Source organism: Aegilops tauschii, chromosome 2 (genome assembly GCF_002575655.3).
Source record: "Aegilops tauschii subsp. strangulata cultivar AL8/78 chromosome 2, Aet v6.0, whole genome shotgun sequence".
Taxonomy (NCBI): Eukaryota; Viridiplantae; Streptophyta; class Magnoliopsida; order Poales; family Poaceae; genus Aegilops; species Aegilops tauschii.
The window spans coordinates 22960389-22982401 of record NC_053036.3 but is presented as its reverse complement, the minus strand read 5'-3'; the positions used below and the strand labels follow the sequence as shown (position 1 = coordinate 22982401).

Here is a 22013-nt window from a genome sequence, read left to right as displayed (position 1 = left end):
GCGTGTTATGGGTGCGCACCGGACGTGTCGGGCGCATCGGGACCGTGGGCGCGCGTACGAGCGTGCGGTTGACGTTGGGAGGAGGCGTATGTCGCCGTTGTGCTCGAGATCATGTTCGAGTTCGGCTACATCCTTCCGGCGTTTGTCGCTGGCGGAAGCCATGGCGGACGCGGAGGAGGCGCGCGGTGAGCGTTTGGTGCAGTCGGGCTCGTCGGGCGCGTCGGATGCGCGCGGGACGTGCGGGACGCACTGGTGCGGTCGGGCTCGTCCGGCGCGTTGGGTGCGCGTGGGACGTGCGGGGCGCAGAGGAACGCCAGACGTGTGTCGCCGGCGGAGAAGGAGCTCGACGTATGTCGCCGGGTCGTGACAGAGCACGGTGTGACCGGCGTCGGTGCGCCAGGTCAAGTCTGCAGGCTGGGTCACGAGCATGATCGACAATGACGGGAGCTACAACAACTCCAGCGATGGCGAGGTCGTGGTTTAGGAGGAGTGTGTTGGGAGTAAACCACGCCTCCAGGCGATGACTGGCGTGCGCGCGCGGGTATGCGCTTCAGGTCTGGCTCGTAAGGCAGCGGCCGTTGGCGAGAGTGGAGGGCTGGTGCGTGAGTTTGTTAGCTAGACTAATGCGTGCGTGCGTGGAGTTAGTGGCTGGTTTGGTGGCCGGATGCTGTGTGTGCAGCCGGGTATAAAAGGCCCCTGATGTATTGATCGAGGTGAGCCGGTGTTGTAGCCATGTAGACATTGCAAAGAGAAAAAGAATTGGGGCGTTCGTGCGCCCGTGGCGGCGTTCGTGCGCCGGCCCGGAATTTCTTGTGTCTTGTGTCTTCTTCTACCTTTAGCCGAGAGTGAGAGAGGACTGCGGTTCCAACATGGAATTCATTCAAACACGGCCGGATTTCATTACATTTCGGGCTACTTCAACTACAAGCGGTGCTCGTCCGGCTCTATAGGTATAATTAATTAACCTAAACTATGATCACCGGTGCAAAAAAATAATCTATGATCACTGGCGCCCGTTCCCCTTGTCTGACCATGAGCCCCGAGAACTGAAGCTTCGCCTTCTCCAGTTCCACCTCAGCGCTCTCTAGCTCCGCCTCCGTAACATCCACCTCCGTAACATCCACCTCCGGAGCCCCGGGAACTGAAGTTATCTGCCTCTACGTCGCCGCCAAGTGACTAATCGGCCGCCGATGCTCAGCCCACCAAGCTTGGCATCGATAGGAGGGGAGGAGCAGTGGCCTTCCTGGGAACTGAGCAGCAGCAACCTACCGTGCACTATTGTACCTCGCTGCTGGCGGTGCCTGCGGACGTGCCGGCTTCGTGGTCGTTGTGGCGGGGCACGACCTCGGTGGAGCCGGCGATGTCATCGTCGTCGTCGGTCTAGCCGAACACCGGATCCGGCGCCTTGTCGCACTCCTTGTAGGCAGCCGCCACCTCCACCGCCCGCTAGCGGTACATCCAGCAGACGAGACGGATCTCGAGGGTGGAGCTGTACGACTCGAGTAGCGCCTCCTGCTTCGCCAGGTCCGCATCCGGCGTGATCGCCCTACCGGCGGCGAGCCACTCCTCCAACTGCAGGTGCTTCTGGAGGAGTTGGCACTTGTAGGCGGCGTTGGCCTACGCCTCTCGGAACTGCTCCTCCCGCAACATGTCCATGTAGTGGGCACGGGCCTCACTGATGATCATGGTGCAATGCACTAGCGAGGGTAGCGTGGATGAGGAGGAGGGTGGTGGCGGCTCATTGTCGGCCGTGTCCTCCATTGGGACGTCGTCGTCCTCCGGCTGCCTGTCGGCCAGCCGGCGGGCAGCAATGGCGGACATCTCCTTCTTCTGGTCTGGAGTCAGCCCATCCTAGAGAGCTTTGGCAGGGGAGGAATCCATGGTGGGAGTGGTGCGAAGAGGCTTTAGAGGCGGATGACTGTGGCTATGGCCACGACAGTAGTTTATATAGCAATGGTGGGTGGCAGAGGGACAGACGGGTGACACCGAAGTAGTCGTGTCGGCAAGCGCGTGTCATTAATGTGCGCACCAGACAGACAGACAGGCGTCCGTTGTATTGTTTGAACGCGCAACAGTTGTCTGCACCGGGAAGCGGCGTGGGCGGCGCTCTCTCGGCCGGCACACCGCTTCAATATCTGCGCCAGTGAGCGGTCGTGTCCGCTCAGGCCGTGCATGAATGCGGGCACTGACGCTCTAGAGCAGTGCTGATTATTTCGGGCGGGAAGCACGGGCGAGAGAGCGGGTTTGGGTGGGCCAGACCGGTTAGAAGCGGATGTGGGTGTTGTCCGGACGCCCGCAAAGCCCCCCATATTTGTCTCTGGTTTGCAGGAGAAAGTACGTCCTGACCGTGCTGCGAACCGATACAGGCACGCGTTGGATGGCTTGCGCAGTCCGAACATATGCGGACGGTTTGAGAGTCGTGGTTTGTGATGCCCTAAGTAGAGTGTAGGGTCAGCATGTCATTCTTGGCAAGCTAAATAACAAACTAACTACTTTCAACAATTAATTATGGATTAGATGGTGAGAGATTGCCTGGTGCTCATTGCACTGACATGGCATCAGGAGCATCTTGCAGACCAGCTCATCATTGCACAAACCAACCATATATGGACTATGAGGAGAAAGATCATCTTATCTCATTTATTATTGATGTTGAAAATTACAATATCAATTATGAAACTCCTGCACATTATGGTCAATACGTGCCACTAGTGCAGGTGTTGAACTACGGTAATATCCATGGAGATGGCATGGTAATATTTTTTTACTATTACGACATCCATGCATCTTTTGCATACATTCTTCTAAAGCTAAATGACATTGCTAACTACGACATTATCAGTATGTTTTTCAATAGAAAATCCCGAAGGATTGTGTGCCTGATCTGATGTTTCCGAAAGGTTGCCTTGATGTTATTAGCTTACGGCCAAGTCTGCCTAGGCTTCACTATTGTTCATACAAGATTTCTCAAAACGATGAAGACATGACAATGAAAGAATGGAATAAATGTATGAAGAATCATAGGGAGCTACTTGGAAACAACATTGTGCGAAGCGCAAGAATTGGACATAGGATAATCTCCATTCTCCATAATGGAGAGTCAGGCCTATCTTGTTTTATATTATTTTACCTTAGAGAGGGTAGTAGGTCCTAGCTAATACTCATGATCATGTGCTAAGAACAATTAAGTAGGGTTGGTTAGATGACTATGATGATGATGAGTGTGGCTTGTTATTATGATAACGAGTAGAAGTTGTTAGATGACTATGATGATGATGAGTATGACTTGTTATTATGATAACGAGTGGAAGTTGTTAGATGACTATGATTATGATGAGTATGACTTTTTATTATGACAATGATGATGAGTTATTATTAATGATGATGATGCTTAGTTGTTATATCATGATGAACATGATCAATTATTATATATATCATTGGGTGAAATAAACATGGATTAGATTCAAGTGGAGGCAACACATGGTGCAGATCGAAAATACTACTAATCCAAATTTGATCATACTAATCCAAACTAAAGTGATCAAGTTTGGATTAGTAGTACTTTGGATATGCACCATGTTGCCTCCACTTGAATCTAATCCATGTCTCTTTCGCCCACTGAAATAATAATTCATCATGGTCATAAAATCATATGATGAGACCACTATATAAAACCAATACAAATACAGTGGCAATATGCAGTAGAAAAAAATAGCAAACTTTACCAGTAGCGCGGGTAGCCTACACTGCTAGGATGGTGTAGTAGTAGCACTGGGTGGAACAAACACGCTACTTCTAGGAAGGTGTAGTAGTAGAGTCGGGCGTCCAAAGCATGCTACTGCTATGCAGGATAGTAGTAGTGCGCCCCACCCGCGCTACTGCTGAACATTACCTGTAGCACCGTATCAGTAGCGCGCTCCCCCGCGCCACTACTACGCCTCCAACCAGCGCTACTGCTAGGCTTTTTCCTAGTAGTGTATATAGCCGATGTCATCGCTGAACTCCTATGCATTGTCTGGAACTGAAGATCCTCCCCATCGCAGTAAGTAGAGGAACTCCGCCAGAACCTACTTCACACAACACCAACTGGGCATGAGTCACTTTTGTTAGAGATATGATAGGCAAATTAACGAACAACAAAATCAACACAGTAGACATGTGGTTTTAACATGGAAAACCCCTCCAACATGAAGGAGAAAAAACCACAGGTGCCAGCTAGTAAATCTTCACTATATTAGGGGAGGTTACAAATGCCAGGGATTTACAACTGATCAACTTATCCCGTGCGGTGGCTTACACCACTACCGGAATCGCACCCTATGCCGACGGCATAGCCCTGATATGCCGTCGGGACATGCCTATGCCGACGGCCCCCGTCGGCATAGGGCCGTCGGCAACATATCCGTCGGCGCAGCCCGGGAGGCCGTCGACATAGGATCTATCCCGACGGTGTCCGTACATCTATGCCGACGGCCCTGGCCGTCGGCAACGTTCCCGTCTAATGGCGGCCGCCGTCAAGTGACGACCACCCGCTACTCGCCACGTGGCTCATCTATGCCGACGGCTAGGCCGTCGGCATAGATGCCACGTGTCAGCAACTGGGCGCTCCTGGGGCAAGCCTATGCCGACGGCCTAGCCGTCGGCTTAGTTTAAATCTATGCCGACGGCGAGGCCGTCGGCATAGGCTTACCCAAGGAGCGCCCAGTTGCTGACACGTGGCATCTATGCCGACGGCCTGGCCGTCGGCTTAGTTTATATCTATGCCGACGGCTAGGCCGTCGGCATAGATGCCACGCGTCAGCAACTGGGCGCTCAGGCCAGCCCTATGCCGACGGCCTAGCCGTCGGCATAGTTTGTATTTGATTTTTTTCTTTTTTCTGTTTGTTTTCAAATCAATTCAATTCATATATACAGCACATATCAGCAGATATATATGATGGAAATAGACATATAGAACACATCTAAGTATCATCCGTCACCATCACGACAATATATGCATAAGCATCATCATAATCAACATAAAGATAAGCATAAGCATATAAAGAAGCACACAAGTCATCTAAAGGACCATCAAAGACCACAAGTTTATCATCATCACCACACACAAGTCATCTAAAGATACATAAGCATAAGCACACAAGTAACCAAAAGGCTTAAGCGCCAGGACGTCGAGCACCGCGGAGGTCGTCACCGCCAAGACCGCTGAAGCCCAGGTCGTCACTGCTAGCGGCAGCGGTACCGCCAAGACCGCCTCCACCTCTGCCTCCGCCTCCATGGATCGGAGTGGTCGGGCTCCGTTACTCGGGAGTGCTGCGAAGACCACCGCCAATGGTTGATCCACCGGTTCCCTCGATGTTGAAAAGACATATTAACGGGATATATGACTGTGTTGAAAGGCATGATATGCTTTGAGTGAATAGATTGGGGATGAACTAACCGGCGATGGGCCAGCGTTCTGTGCCACAAACTCCTCAAAGGTCAGCAACGTTGGTTGTGCTGGAGGACCCTCTGCTGATGGCCATTGAGGGCACCTGCCGGCCGCCATTTCCTGAAAAGCGTGCTGCATCTGGCGATCCCTCTGCTGATGGTATGCATGAAGGCGGTCGTGCCACGCCATGGTCTCCTGGCGTGTGTACTCCATGTAGGCCTACAATATGACATGATAAAACTCATAAAACTACTAAATGCGGAAAATAAAGTGAGCAATGAAGATAAAAGGGAAAATACTTACAGTTTGCTGCTCCTGAAAGAGGGACAGTGACAGTGCACTACTCATGGGCATGCTCGTGCGCTGGCTCAGGGTCGGGTCGATCCGATGGAGTTGTGTGTAGGAGATAGTAGGAGTGATAACAGCATCGAGAACCGCCTGCCGCCGTGCTCCTTCGGCCCCATTCCCCCCACCACCCTTTCGTCCAGATCCGCCGCAATGGGGTCAGGTGTGTCAGGATGTAACGCCAGATACCCATCGGAGTAGGCCTTCTTCTATGCGCGGTCTTCTTGCTGTAGTACTTGGGCTCGCCAGGCTTGGGGTCCTTCCACGTATGGGCGATCTCCCACGCCTGCATGTGTGAGAGCGGCCGCTTCAGTTTCTCCTCCTGCACCACCAAACAGAGGTTAGTCATACATAAGAAAGTAATGGTAAATAGAAGAAGAAGAATGTTTAATGGGGTTAGTCATACATTAACTGCCTTGTGGAGATAGTGGTTTCGGTTTCCTTGAGCATGTACTCCCTCCTTCCCTCGGTTAGCCTTGTTTTTGACTCTCATAGCCGCCCAGGCTCCAGCCTCATCACACCAAAGATCCACCAATGCCGCCCAGGACTCGTCTTTTCCATAACACCAATTTGGTAACACCTACATAATGAAAGCATAATGGCATGTCAACACGAAACGGTGAAATGTACCACAAGGTAATGAAAGCATAATGAAAAATCTTTTATACTTACCTTCAAGAACTCGTCCCTCTCCAAGGTAATGCCCATCCTCCGCGCGTCTTCCTTGGTCATCTTCACACCAAGATAGTCGTGATGGTATGTCGAGATGGCCACATAGCGCACCTCGTACTGCATCTGGCGGGCCTTCTTCTTGGATTGGCGCAGCACGATCTGGTCCGCTCTGGCCCTGTGCTCCGGGAGAACTCGATAGAATTTCTATAATCATGCACGTAACAAGAATGGAAGAAGCCATGAGTTAAATCATTCATGAAACTAGAATGGACTTGTGCTTCTGAAGAGAACTCACCCAGAAAGTGGTGATCACGACCTTGGCATGGGTCCCATGGTCCGCGTGGAGGGCCGCTTCCCAGTGCTCCCAGCTCGTGGCCAAGACCCGATGGTTCGGGTGCCTGACTGGATCCCGACAGTACAACCCCGGCCAGTGTAACTTCAGCAAGACGGTGATGAGGCCGTTGGGAATACGGACCCCTTTAGAATATATCCAGTTGCTGCAAAAGAATGAACTATTAGCATGTGACAATAAAAATAAATAACAACCGGAATGAGCATGTGACAAGCAAAATAATGAAATTATTATAAAGTGGCACTTACTCTTTCCCCGTGGGCTCAATGAGCCACTTCTGCTCCTCAGTAGCAGGAACCTGCTTTGGTAGCTTTGCGTTACCATGCAGCCAGCCCTTGTTGTCAACCCCCTCCCCGCCACCACCATCATCCCCGCCACCACCCTCCTCCTCACCCGCCTCCCCCTCCCCAACCTCCTCCTCATCCTTCTCCTCCTCGTCCTCCTCCTCCACCTCCTCCTCGGCCCCATCCCGAACCTCCTCCTCCTCGCCTGCTTTGTCGTCCTCCTCCCCGCCTGCCTCGTCGTCCTCCTCCTCCTCACCAGAGGAGGGTACCTCACTAGAGGATGGCCTTGAAGACAACACCCCTAAGTCGGTGAGGGTGCGCTCTTTCTGGCCGCGACCCCCTGTAGTAGCTCTCCCCCCACCACCTCGCCCTCTAGGGGCTCTCCCCCCACCCCCTCCTCCTCTAGGGCACCTCTCCCTCGACCTCCCTGTGAGGAGTCATCGTCAAGTAGCCGGGGGGGGGGGGGGAGGATTACGTGCTCGACCACTCCGACTAGGCAGGCCAACGACCTTGCGTAGGAAACCCACGCCGTCGGCCTTCCCCTTGCCCATGTTCCACGAACCTGCATTGAAAAGAGAATAATCAATTAGTAAATTAATGAAATGAAGGAAAAGGCATGATAATAAACACATTAATAAAATGCATAAAAGGCATATTCCTAAACTATAGAAAAAAAATACTTGACACATACATCTGCTAGAAACCATATGAATCATCACTGTTGTAACCTCTTTCTCGGTCCGTCTCATCATCACTATCAATCATATCATCTTCGTTGTCTGACGGAGGTGGAGGCTCTTCCTCGTCGTCAGTGTCTTCGTTTAACTTTTCTAGCATAAGTATGTCATTTTCATTGACAATGGTCTCACCATCATTCCGTGCATCGTCGTCGTTTGGATCCACATCATCATCACCCAATGGTCTAGCGTCATCGTTTCTAACCACATCATCATCATCAGGTTGGTCTTGATAGAACACTCCCTCGTATGTGATGGGGTTAATGTTGTAGTAATCGTCTTCATTCGGGTTCGGTAGCTTACCATGTGGCGACACCTGGAACACAACTTCCCAACCCTTTAGGTACTCTTTCTGGCATGGGTAAGGCAGATAATATACTTGTGTAGCTTGGGTAGCCGCAATGAAGAGATCGGCTCCGGCATAGACGGTTGATGGTTTAACTTCGACCAAACCAATGGAAGGCGTATGTTTTACCCCCTCCTGCGGATCGAACCATCGACATTTGAACACAGGCAGACTCATGGTCTCGCGCCCCTGGTGGAATTTAATCTCGTATATATTTTGTACCCTTCCGTAGTAGTCTACTGAATTTTGACCGGGGTGTACACTCCGGTATTTATAGTTTTGGGATCAGGCCGGCTGTTCTGGTGCTCCTCTGTATGGAAGCGATACCCATTCACATCATACTTTTTACATGTCATGACGGCAGGGTCAAAACCCATGGAAACCCATCTCAATTCATCATCCTTAGATATGTCCGGATCTTTTCCCTACAAGTATAATTGAAATTGTTGCGTGCATTAGTTAACTAATAAATGTTGAACTAGGTATTTAATAAGGGAGTGTGGAAAATTACTTTCTCCATGAACCAAGCAACAAAATTTTTACGTCCAGGGTTTCCATGCCAGAGAAGAGTAAGTGCCTCCGCCTCAGTAGGAGGATTCATTCCCGTCCATTCCTCTTGAACGAAATCACTAAAAAAAAGAAAAGCGGTGTTAGACCGGGACTAAGTGAACATAAAACATGATGATGTGGAAGACATAAAGGAATGGTGTAGTGGTATTACCTCATCCACACTTCCTCAACTTCCCTGATGTTGTGCAAGATATAGAACATGAGGTCCTCCCACTCTTGTCGTGGCATGTTATAAGGTTTCGAGGCCCTAGCCCTCCCACCCTGCGCGTTGAATAGATGGAGCCTGGGTTGATCCTTCGGCTCTCCTATATTGTATCGAGGCACCTTGTTATGCAGATGGGGAACGTGGTCTGGATAGTATGATGTCCTGAGGTCTGACACCTCCTCTAGGATAACTGCCTCAGCTATGGAAGCTTCAATCTTAGCTTTGTTTCCACATTTCTGTCGGAGATGCTTGTTCTGTCTCTCAGGGTCGTACTGCCAGTGATTCTGCACAGGCCCCCCCAACAATACCTCGTTCGCGAGGTGCAGAATGAGATGTGTCATCGGTGTAAACAAGCCTGGCGGAAAGATCTTCTCTAGCTTGACTGTCAACTCCGGTGCCTTCTTATGCAATTTTTCAATCACGTCTTTACTTACTTCTTTAGCACAGAGCGTGCGGAAGAAATGGCTTAGCTCGGCAAGCACTCGCCAGACATGCTCGGGGACATAGCCTCGAACCATCACCGGCATTATCCGCTCAATCCATACATGGTAGTCATGACTCTTCAGGCCGGTCACTTTGCCCGTTGAAAGATTGACTCCCTTACTTATATTCGATGCATAACCATCGGTGAACTTCAAAATGTGTTTCAGCCAGATAAGTACTTCCTTTTTTTCTGGCGGTTTAAGGACAAAGTCAGCATCTGGCTTGAACCAGTTTTTTCGACCGCCTGTGGGAGGCTTCATGTTCAGACGTGGTCTATCACAAATTCTCTGTTGATCGGCTCTATCTTTAAAGTTATCCTTCGTGTTATCAGGAATACTGAGGATCGTGTGGAAAAGGGACTCTGCCACATTCTTTTCGGTGTGCATCACATCGATATTGTAAGGAAGTTTGAGGTCCTTGAAATAGGGAAGCTGCGAGAAGGGGGTAATGTGAGTCCAGTTGTGCGTCTCACCATATCCCTCGAAGCCTTTGGCTTTGGCTTTGCCTTTGCCTTTGACTTTAGGCTGGAGAGCTTTTAGCTGAGCAAGAACATCTGCCCCCAAAAATGTTGGAATCTCGGTTACTTCATGAACAACCCGGCCTTTCGTGAAGTTCTTCTTGTCTTCCCTGTCTGGATGGTCTGGAGGGAGGAACTGTCGATGCAGGTCAAAGGCTACATACTTGCCACCCTTACTCAGCCAAATCATTCGCAGAGCCTACATGCACACTGGGCATGGCATCTTCCCACTTGTACACCGTCCGCAGAATAGAGCATAGCCGGGAAAGTCATGCATGCAATAGTGCAACCAAACTTTCATCAAGAAATTTCTCTGCAGATCCCAGTCGTATGTCAACGTCGGAAAGTACCAAGAATGGTGCAAAGCATCCACCAGCGGCTGCATAAACACACCCAATTGCTTCCCCGGATAATCAGGCCCCGGAATGATGAGCGACAAGAACATGGTCTTGCGTTGCATTAGGGCACCGGGAGGAAGATTGAGTGGAATTACAAACACGGGCCAGCAGCTGTATGGATTGGACGACATACCATATGGATTCAACCCATCACCTGATATGGCTATTCTGACATTCCCAGCCTCGGCTGCTTCCTCGGGGTATTCTTCATCGAACGACTTCCATGCTTCCCTTCCGATGGATGTACGATTTTTTTTGGATTGTACCTTATACCTTCCTTGTGCCACTTCACCATTTTGGCAGACTCCTTCGTGATGAAAAGGCGCTGTAGTCTTTTTACAAAATCAAGATACCGAAGAACCTTAATGGGGATGGTTAACTGCTTTTTCTCACCATCCTCACCGACCACCTCAATGTACCGAGACGAACCGCACTGCCTACAGTACTTGTCATCCGCATACTCGTGCCTAAATAAAAGGCAATTCTTTGGGCAAACATCTATTTTCTCATAATCCATAGAGAGTGCCTTCATGATTTTCTTTGTATCGTACATGCTTTTCGGCAATTCATGACCCTCAGGGAAGCTGTTAGCCCATACTCCCAAGAATGCTTCGAAGCATTTCTGGCTACAACTGTACTCAGCCTTGACTGCAATCAGTTGCGAGATGGCATCCAGCTGAGATATTTTCGCACCCGCATAAAGAGGTTTCTTCGACAAGGCCAAGACCTCCAAGAAGGCCTTTGCGGTTGCCTCCGGCTCCTCTGGTTCATTCTCTGAAGGTGTCGCATTTCCCGTTTCTGCAACAATGACATCATCTAGCATGTCCCTGACCCTGTCGTCCTCATATCCATCGATGCGTTGTCGCATCACCTCCTCTCTACCACGGTCCTGCTCGGCTATGTTTATTGGCGGCATGTCAAAGTTTGGCATATATCCGTGCGTGCGAAGGTGCTCACTCATGTCCGTCTGATTTCTTCGATGACGTCTGGCACATCTCGCACAGGGGCATGGTGGGATAATTCTCATTGGACGACGGAATATCTCCTTCAAATACACATAGGTTTTCGCGATCCACTCTGATGTTACTCGATTCCGACGGATAAAACCACTGTACATCCACTGATTATCTGCCATCCTCTGCTTTTTTGCAAGCCACACAACATAATTAAGGTTTCATTTAAATTAATCACATCAAATTTTCAGTTTCTACCGCGTTTACTCCACCTACATTTCTAATAGGTAAAGATGGGTCCTAATCCCACCCGAGGATGTGTAGATTGAGTACGTTCTCCATTCTACCCCGTTCCGAGAAAAAATTTCGGCAGCACCTCCCCGCAGTTCTCCAGATACACGTCTCAGCAAATAGCCGAGAGAATGTGCTCCGGAGAACAATGGGGAGGCGCCGCCGAAATCCTGTCTCGGTACGGGGTAGAACATGGAGAACATACCCAATCTACACATCCTCGGGCTGTCCGTGGAAAACGTTGGACAATCCGAAAGAGCTGCGGTGAAAAATATGCAATTGAATGCATATTTATCGATGCAACCCTTTCGGACAGGAAACGCCTAGGTTACGCCAGTTGACTTGAGAATGAAATCTAGTCACATGAAAAAGGAGGTGATGGATTTGTAGCTCACCCTCCGCTGTAGAGGAAGTAGTCGAACAGCAGAGGGATGCTCAGGGACCAACGCGTCGGACAACGGCCACTCCGGTGAAATGTGACACCACAAAGCCTGCAAATTCCACCGAAAAAACAATTTAGATCATCACATCTCAGTCAAGTGTCAAACTTTTGTCTTCTATTCTTTTAGCAAGATCATCATGACTATCATTTTTTAGCAAGATCATCACATCTTAGTAAGTTTCAATATTTTGTCTTCAATTATTTTATCAAGATCATTATGAGTATAAAAAAAATTGCAAGATCATCGCATCTCAGTCAAGTGTCAAAATTTTGTCCAACATCCATCCATCCATTCATATATCATTAACTTGACCAACATCCATTTATCAACATGACCTAACATTAAATTTATGATAAACAAAGTTTCTAAAAAAATTCACCGACATTCCATCCCATCCACCATCTATGATTCTAACAACATCCATGCATCCATCTAACAAAAAATAATCCATACATCCATCCACCTAAAAACAGTAGCAAGAAGAACAAAAAACATACAATTTTTTTATTTATCTAACTATCTATCCATCCATTCATCTAGCAACACAATAGCGGCAGGGGAGCAAGGCAGCAGCGGTAGGGGAGCAAGGCAGCAGCGGGGGGAGCGGCACGGTGGCGGGGGAGCTCACCGAGGGGGCGGTAGGGGAGCGGCGGGGGACGTGGTGGCGGAGGTGGTGTTTGAGGGGCCGGCGACGGGCGGCGGAGCGTGGGCGGCCGAGGCCTCCCCGGTGCTCACCAGCAGCAGAGGAGGGCCGGGAGGGCGCCGGAGTTCGCCGGAGCCATGGCCGCGGCCAGCTCACCAGCAGCAGCAGGAGGTTGAGGGGGCGGCGGGTGGAGGGGGCGGCCTGGCCTTGGGTGGAGGTGGGCGGACGGCGGCAACGATGGAGCGCGGCGGCGGGTAGAAGCGGCGGATGGGGCGGCGGGTGGAGTGGGGGCGGGTGGAGGGGGCGGCCGGGGCGGCGGGTGGAGGGGGACTGGGGTGCTTGGAAGGGGGCGGACGGCGGCAGCGGGTGGAGGGGGTGGACGGCGGCGCGGCGGGTCGGGATCCGGTGGCCGCGGCGGCGCGGGTGGGGGTCGGGGTCGGGCGGCGGCGCGGCGTGGGTCGGAGGGGCAGTTGAACGAGTGGCCACGGCGTGGCCCGAGTGGATAAGGGTGGATCTGGCCGTCGGCATAGGAGTGGTCCCACCTGACAGGGAGAGGGCCATCGAGTGGATAAGGGTGGCTCTATGCCGACGGCCAGGCCGTCGACATAGATAGGAGGCCTATGCCGACGGCTATGCCGTAGGCATAGATGGCAACTACTTTTTTTTGAAAAAATAGTCCCACCTTGCCGAGGGAAAAGCAATTTGACCTGTTTAAATAGTTCACTAATCCATACGTTATAAGCTCCGGTATTCATTAGACTTATATGAAGAAAATGGACAATTACTGTGAAATTTTCAGTGCCCGGGCAGCCGGCCCGGTGCCCGAGCACTAAAGGTTTCACAGTGATAGTACATTTTCAATGATGAATACCGGAGTTTTTAATCAATTCAATTATTACATTTTTAGATTCTTAGTTTACCGTCTGTATGGGACCCGGTACCCGGTGCAACGCCTGTGACACCGGGACCCTGCGGGTTAGGCGGTACGGGGGCCGTGGGGGGTAGCAATGCCACTGGAGCTTAGCCGTCGGCATAGATGGACATGCCACGTCCGGCGAAAGTCAAAGGGCTAGCCCCGGTGGTCGTCTGTGTCAGGGTTAGACAGGACGGGGTACGTGTGGGCGGGGGGGGGGGGGGTAGCAATGCCGTCCGTGAGGGGGCCACACCCCGGAGACGCGTGCCGCCTCTTCGTACATGCCACCACACCACCCCGCATGTATGAGGGCCCGGTGCGACGCTCCGGTGGCATTGCTACCCCCCAGGGCCCCGTCCCGCCTAACCCTGTAGCATTAGACCACGAGATCTAGCCCTTTGACTTTACACAGACAGGCTTTGACCAGTGGAACTCTCCCCCCGGTTGTGCTAGGTCAGCCCATAGGAACACTTTGGAGCAACATTTGGGCCAAACCCACAGCAAGATCCCCTTCATGTAGACCCGACGCATCTATTTCACCCCTCCAGGTGCCGGCGGTGGCGCCGTCCGTGAGGGGGGCCACAGCCCGGAGACGCGTGCCGCCTCTCCGGACATGCCACCACACCACCCCACATGTATGAGGGCCCGGTGCGACGCTCCGGTGGCATTGCTATCCCCAGGGCACCCGTCCCGCCTAACCCTGTAGCGTTAGACCACGAGATCTAGCCCTTTGACTTTACACAGACGGGCTTGGAACTCGCCCCCCCGGTTGTGTTAGGTCAGCCCATAGGAACACTTTGGAGCAACATCCGGGCCAAACCCACAGCAAGATCCCCTCCGTGTAGACCCGACGAGTCTGTTTCACCCCTCCAGGTGCCGGCGGCGGCGCCGTCCGTAAGGGGGGCACACCCCGAAGACGCGTGCCGCCTCTTCGGACATGCCACCACACCACCCCGCATGTATGAGGGCCCGGTGCGACGCTCCGGTAGCATTGCTACCCCCCAGGGCCCCCGTCCCGCCTAACCCTGTAGCGTTAGACCATGAGATCTAGCCCTTTGACTTTACACGGATGGGCTTTGACCAGTGGAACTCTCCCCCCGGTTGTGTTAGGTCAGCCCATAGGAACACTTTGGAGCAACATCCGGGCCATACCCACAGCAAGATCCCCTCCGTGGAGACCCTACGCGTCGGTTTCACCCCTCCAGGTGCCGGCGGCGGCGTCGTCCGTGAGGGGGGCCACACCCCGGAGACGCGTGCCGCCTCTTCGGACATGCCACGACACCACCCTGCATGTATATATGAGGGCCCGGTGCGACGCTCCGGTGGCATTGCTATCCCCCCAGGGCCCCCATCCCGCCTAACCATGTAGCGTTAGACCACGGATCTAGCCCTTTGACTTTACACGGACGGGCTTTGACCAGTGGAACTCTCCAGCCGGTTGTGTTAGGTCAGCCCATAGGAACACTTTGGAGCAACATCCGGGCCAGACCCACAGCAAGATCCCCTCCGTGTAGACCCGACGCGTCCGTTTCCCCCCTCCAGGTGCCGGCGGCGCCGCCGTCCGTGAGGGGGGGCACACCCCGGAGATGCGCGCCGCCTCTTTGGACATGGCACCACACCACCCCGCATGTATGAGGGCCCGATGCGACGCTCCGGTGGTATTGCTATCCCCCCAGCGCCCCCGTCCCGCCTCTTCAGACATGGCACCACACCGCCCCGCATCTATGAGGGCCCGGTTAGACGGGACGGTGTACCTGGGGGGGTAGCAATGCCGCTAGGTGTTGCTTTGGGCCCTCCTACGGTTGTGGAAGCGTGGTGGCTGGCGCAGGCACCCGACACGCAGCTCCGGGGTGTGCCCCCCCTCACCGGCGTCACTGTGGGGCACGGCGGCAGCAACGTCCGTGAGGGGGGCAATCAATATACCATCGGGGTATTTTTTTGTTAGATAAGGCACATTTATGTTGTGAAAAAAACATGAAAAAGTAAATAATATAAATAAAAAATAAAAAATAGAGGTATGCCGACGGCAAGGCCATCGGCATACCTGCGCACACGGCCACGGATCGATGACATGGCAAAGGGCGGGGATCGATGACGTGGCAACATCCATGGGCCAGGCCTATGCCGACGGCCAGGCCGTCGGCATAGATTTGCCACACCACGGACCGGCGAGCGACGCGGATCGATGACGTGGCGGGCGACGCGGATCGATGACGTGGGGGCTATGCCGACGGCCGCTGTTAGCCCGTCGGCGTAGACTGACGCCGTCAAAAGGCCGTTTCCGCCCGGGTAGCCGGGCCCACGTTCTATGCCGACGGGCTTATCTATGCCGCCGGCCGCCGTAGGCATATTTCTCGCAACGCCGACGGCTGAGCTTTGCCGACGGGGGCCGTCGGCATAGATGGATATACGCCGACGGCTTTTCTATGCCGACGGCTTGGGCTGGGCCGTCGGGATAGGCCAATCTATGCCGACGGGGGCCGTCGGCATAGGTTCGGCCGTCGGCATCGCCAGTTATTCTGGTAGTGCACGAGGTATATATTTCACAAGTGACCTAGGTCAATATTGATCCGTACCGTGGGGAGGCGTCTCTGACGGGGGCAGCCTACATGGGCTAACTTCAGACTTCACTACACTCCGCTTCGGCCCAAGCCTACTGGCGACGGCCCTCGCACCGCTCGCTCGTCAGAAGTTAGCCTCTATCTTTATACTTGAATTTGGTGCATAACATGGCTAGCTAGCATGTCAATGGGTGCTTTCTGCTCTGAGGTATTCTTCATAAAAAACTGCAAGCTCAGTATGAACTGGATGCTATATATAATCCTTAAAGCCGTTTGTACATGGCCACATATGAACACAAAAAAGATATACATGCGTTACATTACATGGGTTTTGGATCATAATTACATTGGCACTCCTCGTCGCTTCCTCCCTTGCAAGGCATTATCTTCACGTGTGCCCTGAGCATTATTTGTAACAAGACGAGCAAATGAGTTATAAGGGGGTATCCTTGATTCCCATGAAATTAGAATGAAATCTTCTTTGGGTCTAACATTAGGATCTGTTAGAAGTTCTCCCATTGTCACACTTGGTAGTTCCTCCTTGATTGCAACATTAATTGTATAACGTCTCATGCTAAGTGGATGTAAAGCAACATCCGTTATGTCCACTGGATGCCCTTGTTCTAGAAGTGTGGTTGGGTGCACACCATATATGGAGAGCTTTCTTTTAATAAATCTTCTTCCCTTGTCCAATATGCAAAGCCAGAACTGGACATCGAGGTTCCTTCTCAACACATCTGCATACATATTTGTTGCAACAAGTGTGTCTTGCATACTGTGCAACTCCTTGGCAAACTCATCTGCTATTTGTACTAGTCGTGGATGCTCTACAAAGTCTACGCTCCCGAATGCCAGTGTCTTGAAAAGGTATCTCAACTCGTCATAAGACAGAACACTTAGGAAAATAGGCTGCACTGATCCAAACCGGCCTAATGTTTTAAGTTTACTTATAATGATGATCTTGCTTCCTCTGCTGATTCTTATTGGAAATGAGTGAAACTTTTTCCAGTCATCGTCACTTACATCACAAGCAAACTCAATAACTACCAATGTCATCCAAAACATGGTCCTTCTATGGTCAAGTATTGTCAATAGGCTATCTCCATTCAAGTGCAAAATAGAGGAGAAGCGTGAGCGGACCCTATCATCGCTACACACATGAGCAACCAATGTTTTCTTCCCAACTCCAACACCACCTATGATTGGGAGAACTGCCAGTGCGCATGATCACCAGGAGAGTCATTGTGCCCCAACAAGAAGTTCAAGAGCCTTTGTTTTTCATGATGTCTGCTGAATAGGAAGTTGTTGGTGTAAAGATAAACATCATATGGCCTACGAGACATGCGCTCGCATCCACCCAGAAGCACAACAAATTCTACCATGTTAGCCACAACAATTTCTAAGCTTTCCAAAGAACCATCCGTATCAAGGCGCATGGCCTTGTCATCCTTCTCAGTTTTTGTTCGAGAACGCTTGAAAGGAATGGCTAAATACGAGCTGCTGCTAGATGAGTCATTGATGCTAACCTTCTCATAGCCTGCAATGTCCTGGAGGTTTTGGTACCTCAAGGTGTCCAACACGCGGTATCCATTATACATGGCCCCTGAGAGCATCTTGAGCTGCAACAGCATCCCGGAGTTGGTTATGTACCGTCCGTCCGCTTCCTCGACGACGATGCTGACTCTCATCAGGAGGTGCTGCAATCTCTCCACCATCTTCTCTGATTGTGCATGGCTCAAGGAGTGATACTTGTTTTTCAGGAAGGAGATGAAACGACTCACTAGTTCACCTGTGACTGCAGATATGGCAACCTCCATGGCAAGCAAGAAGAAGATCAATGAGGGAAGCTGCTGGCCTGTTTATCTGGAGTCTAGACAAATTGGCTAACCTCTGTCAAGTCATACAAAGGTTATTCACAAAATAGAAAATTCACCAAACTATTGACTGCGACGAGTTCAAGGGTGGATGACACACGGCTGCTAACATGTATCGCTGTAAACTCCATGTACTTGTATTGTATATTATTGGCCTAGTGCCCCATGGAATACACAAGTTGTTCCTTGCAAAAATACGTGAGAACGACATGCCAATTGTCCAAGCGTCATGAAAACATTGACTTATATTTTTTATGTTCATAGTAGGTAGATCCCAATTAATATTGTTTGACACCAACATGCATATTTTAATTATCTTTGGAATTGTTTTTCATTAAACTGGTTTCACATTTTACATGGCATCCACTATATGTGTGCTCTACTCTAGCAAAGTTTTATGGTGGGTCTTGTTTGAGTTTTTCTAGATGAACTTCATTAGAGAAAGCATGGCAATACTCCTTGGCAGGGAGTATGCGCCCTTTTTATCTTGGTCTGTGATGATGGTAATTACAACTGCATACTTTGAATCCTTGTGCACAAGTTCATATTTTTCTTTTAATTTTAAACACAAGGGTGGCGTCGAATGCACCTTTTATTGAGCAGACACAGTTTACAACCAAGCAGCTATAGGTGTCCTTAGATTGAGAAAACAGAGCCTAGGATGAGGCTAGGATTCTGTACTGATACAATAGATGTAGACAGAAAATGATTCAGTTTATCTAATATCCAGAAGTCCTTATATCTCACTCCTTTTGGTGCACTAGTACTCCTTATCTAATACTCAAAACTTTTATAATGGTTCTAAAGGGCTCCCTTTTTAGGGAATCTTCTAGAGTTCCTTCAATTTATCTGCTTAAAATGTTTACCTAGTTCAGCAACTGCGCCATCCAGTAATTTGCCCATCCTGGTTCTTCTATATCTGGTCGCACAATTAATGAACTCCTGTGCTGAAATTGACATGATATACATGATCAGATATCGCATATGCAATTTAACTAGTCGCATACTCAAAATGCATCTACAACGAGCTAGCTAATGAATGTTCCATGCATGATGCATCTGCATGCTTGAGGGATCAGCACGAGTATATGGAAGAAGTAATGACGCTATTAGTAGCTACCTTTAACAAGGGAGCTGTTCCATGACAACGATTTGTTAATTCTAAAATGTTCAACTAGCTGTGTAGCATCCAATGGCTAGCTAGTGCATGTGCAACTCTGCAAGCATGTGAAATTTCATAGAGATTTGTGCTTAGCATCGATCTAGTTTGTTATGGGGGCAGCAGAATGAGAATATTCCTTCTTATCTTTGTAAAAAAAAAATGTAATTTAGGCCACCACGGATTGCACTTTTTTTTAACTAAAAACACAATTGAACAGAGTGCAGCGATTCGGTGCCCAGGCTCATCTGCACCCGGTCAGAAAAAATCCAAAACAAATACTAGCAAAATTCAAAAAAATCCATTTTTTCCCCATGGTAGACAATGTATTGGGTGAGGTTCGCTCCAAATATTAGCTCATTTGGACATCTGAGTAGCTCTCAGCAAAAAAGACAAATCGGGTCAAAATAGTATATGAACAGTAAAATGTTTTACAGACCCCAAATTTGTCTTTTTTGCCGAGAGTTTCTCACTTGTCCAAATGATTTGAAAATTTGGGCGGACCTCACACATCAAATTGTCTACCATTGGAAAAAAATAGGAATTTATTGAATTTGTTTAGTAATTGTTCTGATTTTTTATTCAACATGGGTGCAGATGAGCCCGGGCACACAAAAGGATTTTTGAATTGAACATCTTTTCTTTCTACAGCTGCATGTTTTCTAAACATTTACCTTTACCAAGAACAAGAACACAGTGTGCAATTATGTACATTTTCACTTTGATACAAGGATTATATTTTTTCTAAGGGGTTACGTTCACTAGTATCAAAAAATTTGTATTTGTAACTTTTTATTAGGTTTTGTTACCGTTCAGCATGGCTGAAAGGCTTTCCTAACTCAACAAAAAGCCTGCTACTGTAGTGTCCCATATCTAGCACACGTGTGACATTAACAAAGTGTATCAGACAATTGATTCCATAACCTGGTAGCCACTACACAACCAAAAATGTTGATGATAAACAGTTCCATTTTTCCAGGAATATTCCAGTCAACTGGTTTCACAATGTTTCTCTTCAGCAAGTTATGCTATACGAGCTCATTGCTTTATTATGGCCTGGAATTCCTGTTGCTGGGACAAAAACAGACCTGATAAAGGGGCTACATTTTTAGCCCCACACCTCTGAAACTTATAACAGCGTATAAATATGAGTTTTGCAAGTCCCTGCAGCACTCTGCCTGCAAGATAGTTAACAGTTTTCTTGAGCTGAAACTATATCTTTTTTTTTTTTTGAGAAATTGAGCTGAAACAATCAGCGCACAAGGCCATCAGAATAGGTTCATCTGAAAGTTTTTGGTGAAGCAACTGAAAAGTGAAAAACAAAGATCTTCCTGACAGGACAAAGCCCACTACAGTGCCCTACTACCAAAGAAAGCTATATGCCAAGCACAAATACCTGATCTTGCTAGGAATCCGGTTGGCCAGTGTCATGTTCCAGGCCTGCAAATATCTTCCCAGCGAAGTATGGTAGCACACCCAGGCTGCCCGGTCATGCAGGACAGCAGAAGGCAGCTGTTACCTTGCCTTGTTTTGTTTTCAACCTGTTGCTGCTGCAGCAGTGGCTGCAGAAGAAGCCATCGACACACACAATTTGATGCCACCTCCAGCACCTTGCCATTGACATGACACTTTGCCAGACTCATCTTTTGAAGCAAACAGACCCAGTTAATCCATGTCCACTGCATTCACTGAAACGCAATGTCACTGCAGCAGAAGAAACAGTAATCAGAACTGCACGATTTTTTTCTCACTCAACCAAAAGCCTGATACTGTAGTATTTCATAACTAGCACACACGCTACATACAGATGATGAACTTACCGTTAATGGGCATTTAACATCAAGAGACCAAAAGTAGAGTAAGACCAAAGGGTGCTGCACAGAGAAAGTGAAGACATTTCTGTTTCATTCACTATATTGCAAAGAAAAATATAAACTACCAACTCTGGTGCGGTAGTGTTTATGCCACACAACCGTATCATTGGTTACCAAATAATCAATCTGTCGAACACCTACCATGCAAGAACCAACATAAGTGTATATCAATATGAAACTGCAAAAGGGAACACATGACCATTAGTGAATCCACAATCTGACAAAAAATGTTGAGCTGCTCAGATGTTCTTGCTCAGGTTAAGATTTCAGCCGGAAAGCTCCAGGGATCAGGACTTGGGTAGCTTCGGCAAGTGCCTTTTTCGTCTTCAGCTGCTTGAACAGCCCAGGGTACTAGCTTCTTGTCACTCGGTGCCAATCACCCCACTTATGCCGGCCTGAGCATGCCCGTTGTGTTTACATCACCCTGCCAGACCAATTTATGAGTGAGCTCGTGTTTATTTTTCAGAGCATGCAAATGCTGAACACTTGCTCTGTCTGTTTCTTTTTCCAACGCAGGATTGGCATAGATGTTTCCATCTATTGACTGTCCCTGGACGAACCCTTAGCTTTCTACTCCGAAAGTCGCCTCTCCGGCTGCTGTTCGGTTCTGACGGTGCCCTTGGAACGCTCTTTATTTTCATGGTGTCAAGGTGGTCAAGCATGAAAACAACCCGGGGCAAGGATGGTGAAGTTACTCAAGCAGTGGAAGCCTCTCTGCAAACCATCTTTGACCCTCCTCGACAGCTACATCCTGATGAGTGATGACTGAGCGGAAACGAGACGAACTCCTACGCATTGACAGGACCTGAAGCTGATCTCCCCATTGTTGTCAGTTGAGGAACGCTGCCAGAACCCCCTACTTGACACGACACAAACTGCTTGTGACTTTCTGCTGCTGTCAGTAAATCGCAAACTGATATACACATACGACAGCAGTGCCCTGACAGCTCAAGACCTTCATTGTC

The 22013-nt window shown here is 49.7% G+C and overlaps 1 pseudogene; it reads right to left on the bottom strand.

Moving 5' to 3' along the window:
* Positions 1-16483: 16483 nt before the first annotated feature.
* On the bottom strand, positions 16484-17958 carry LOC109753422 (disease resistance protein RGA2-like; annotated as a pseudogene).
* Between the last annotated feature and the right edge of the window lie 4055 nt (positions 17959-22013).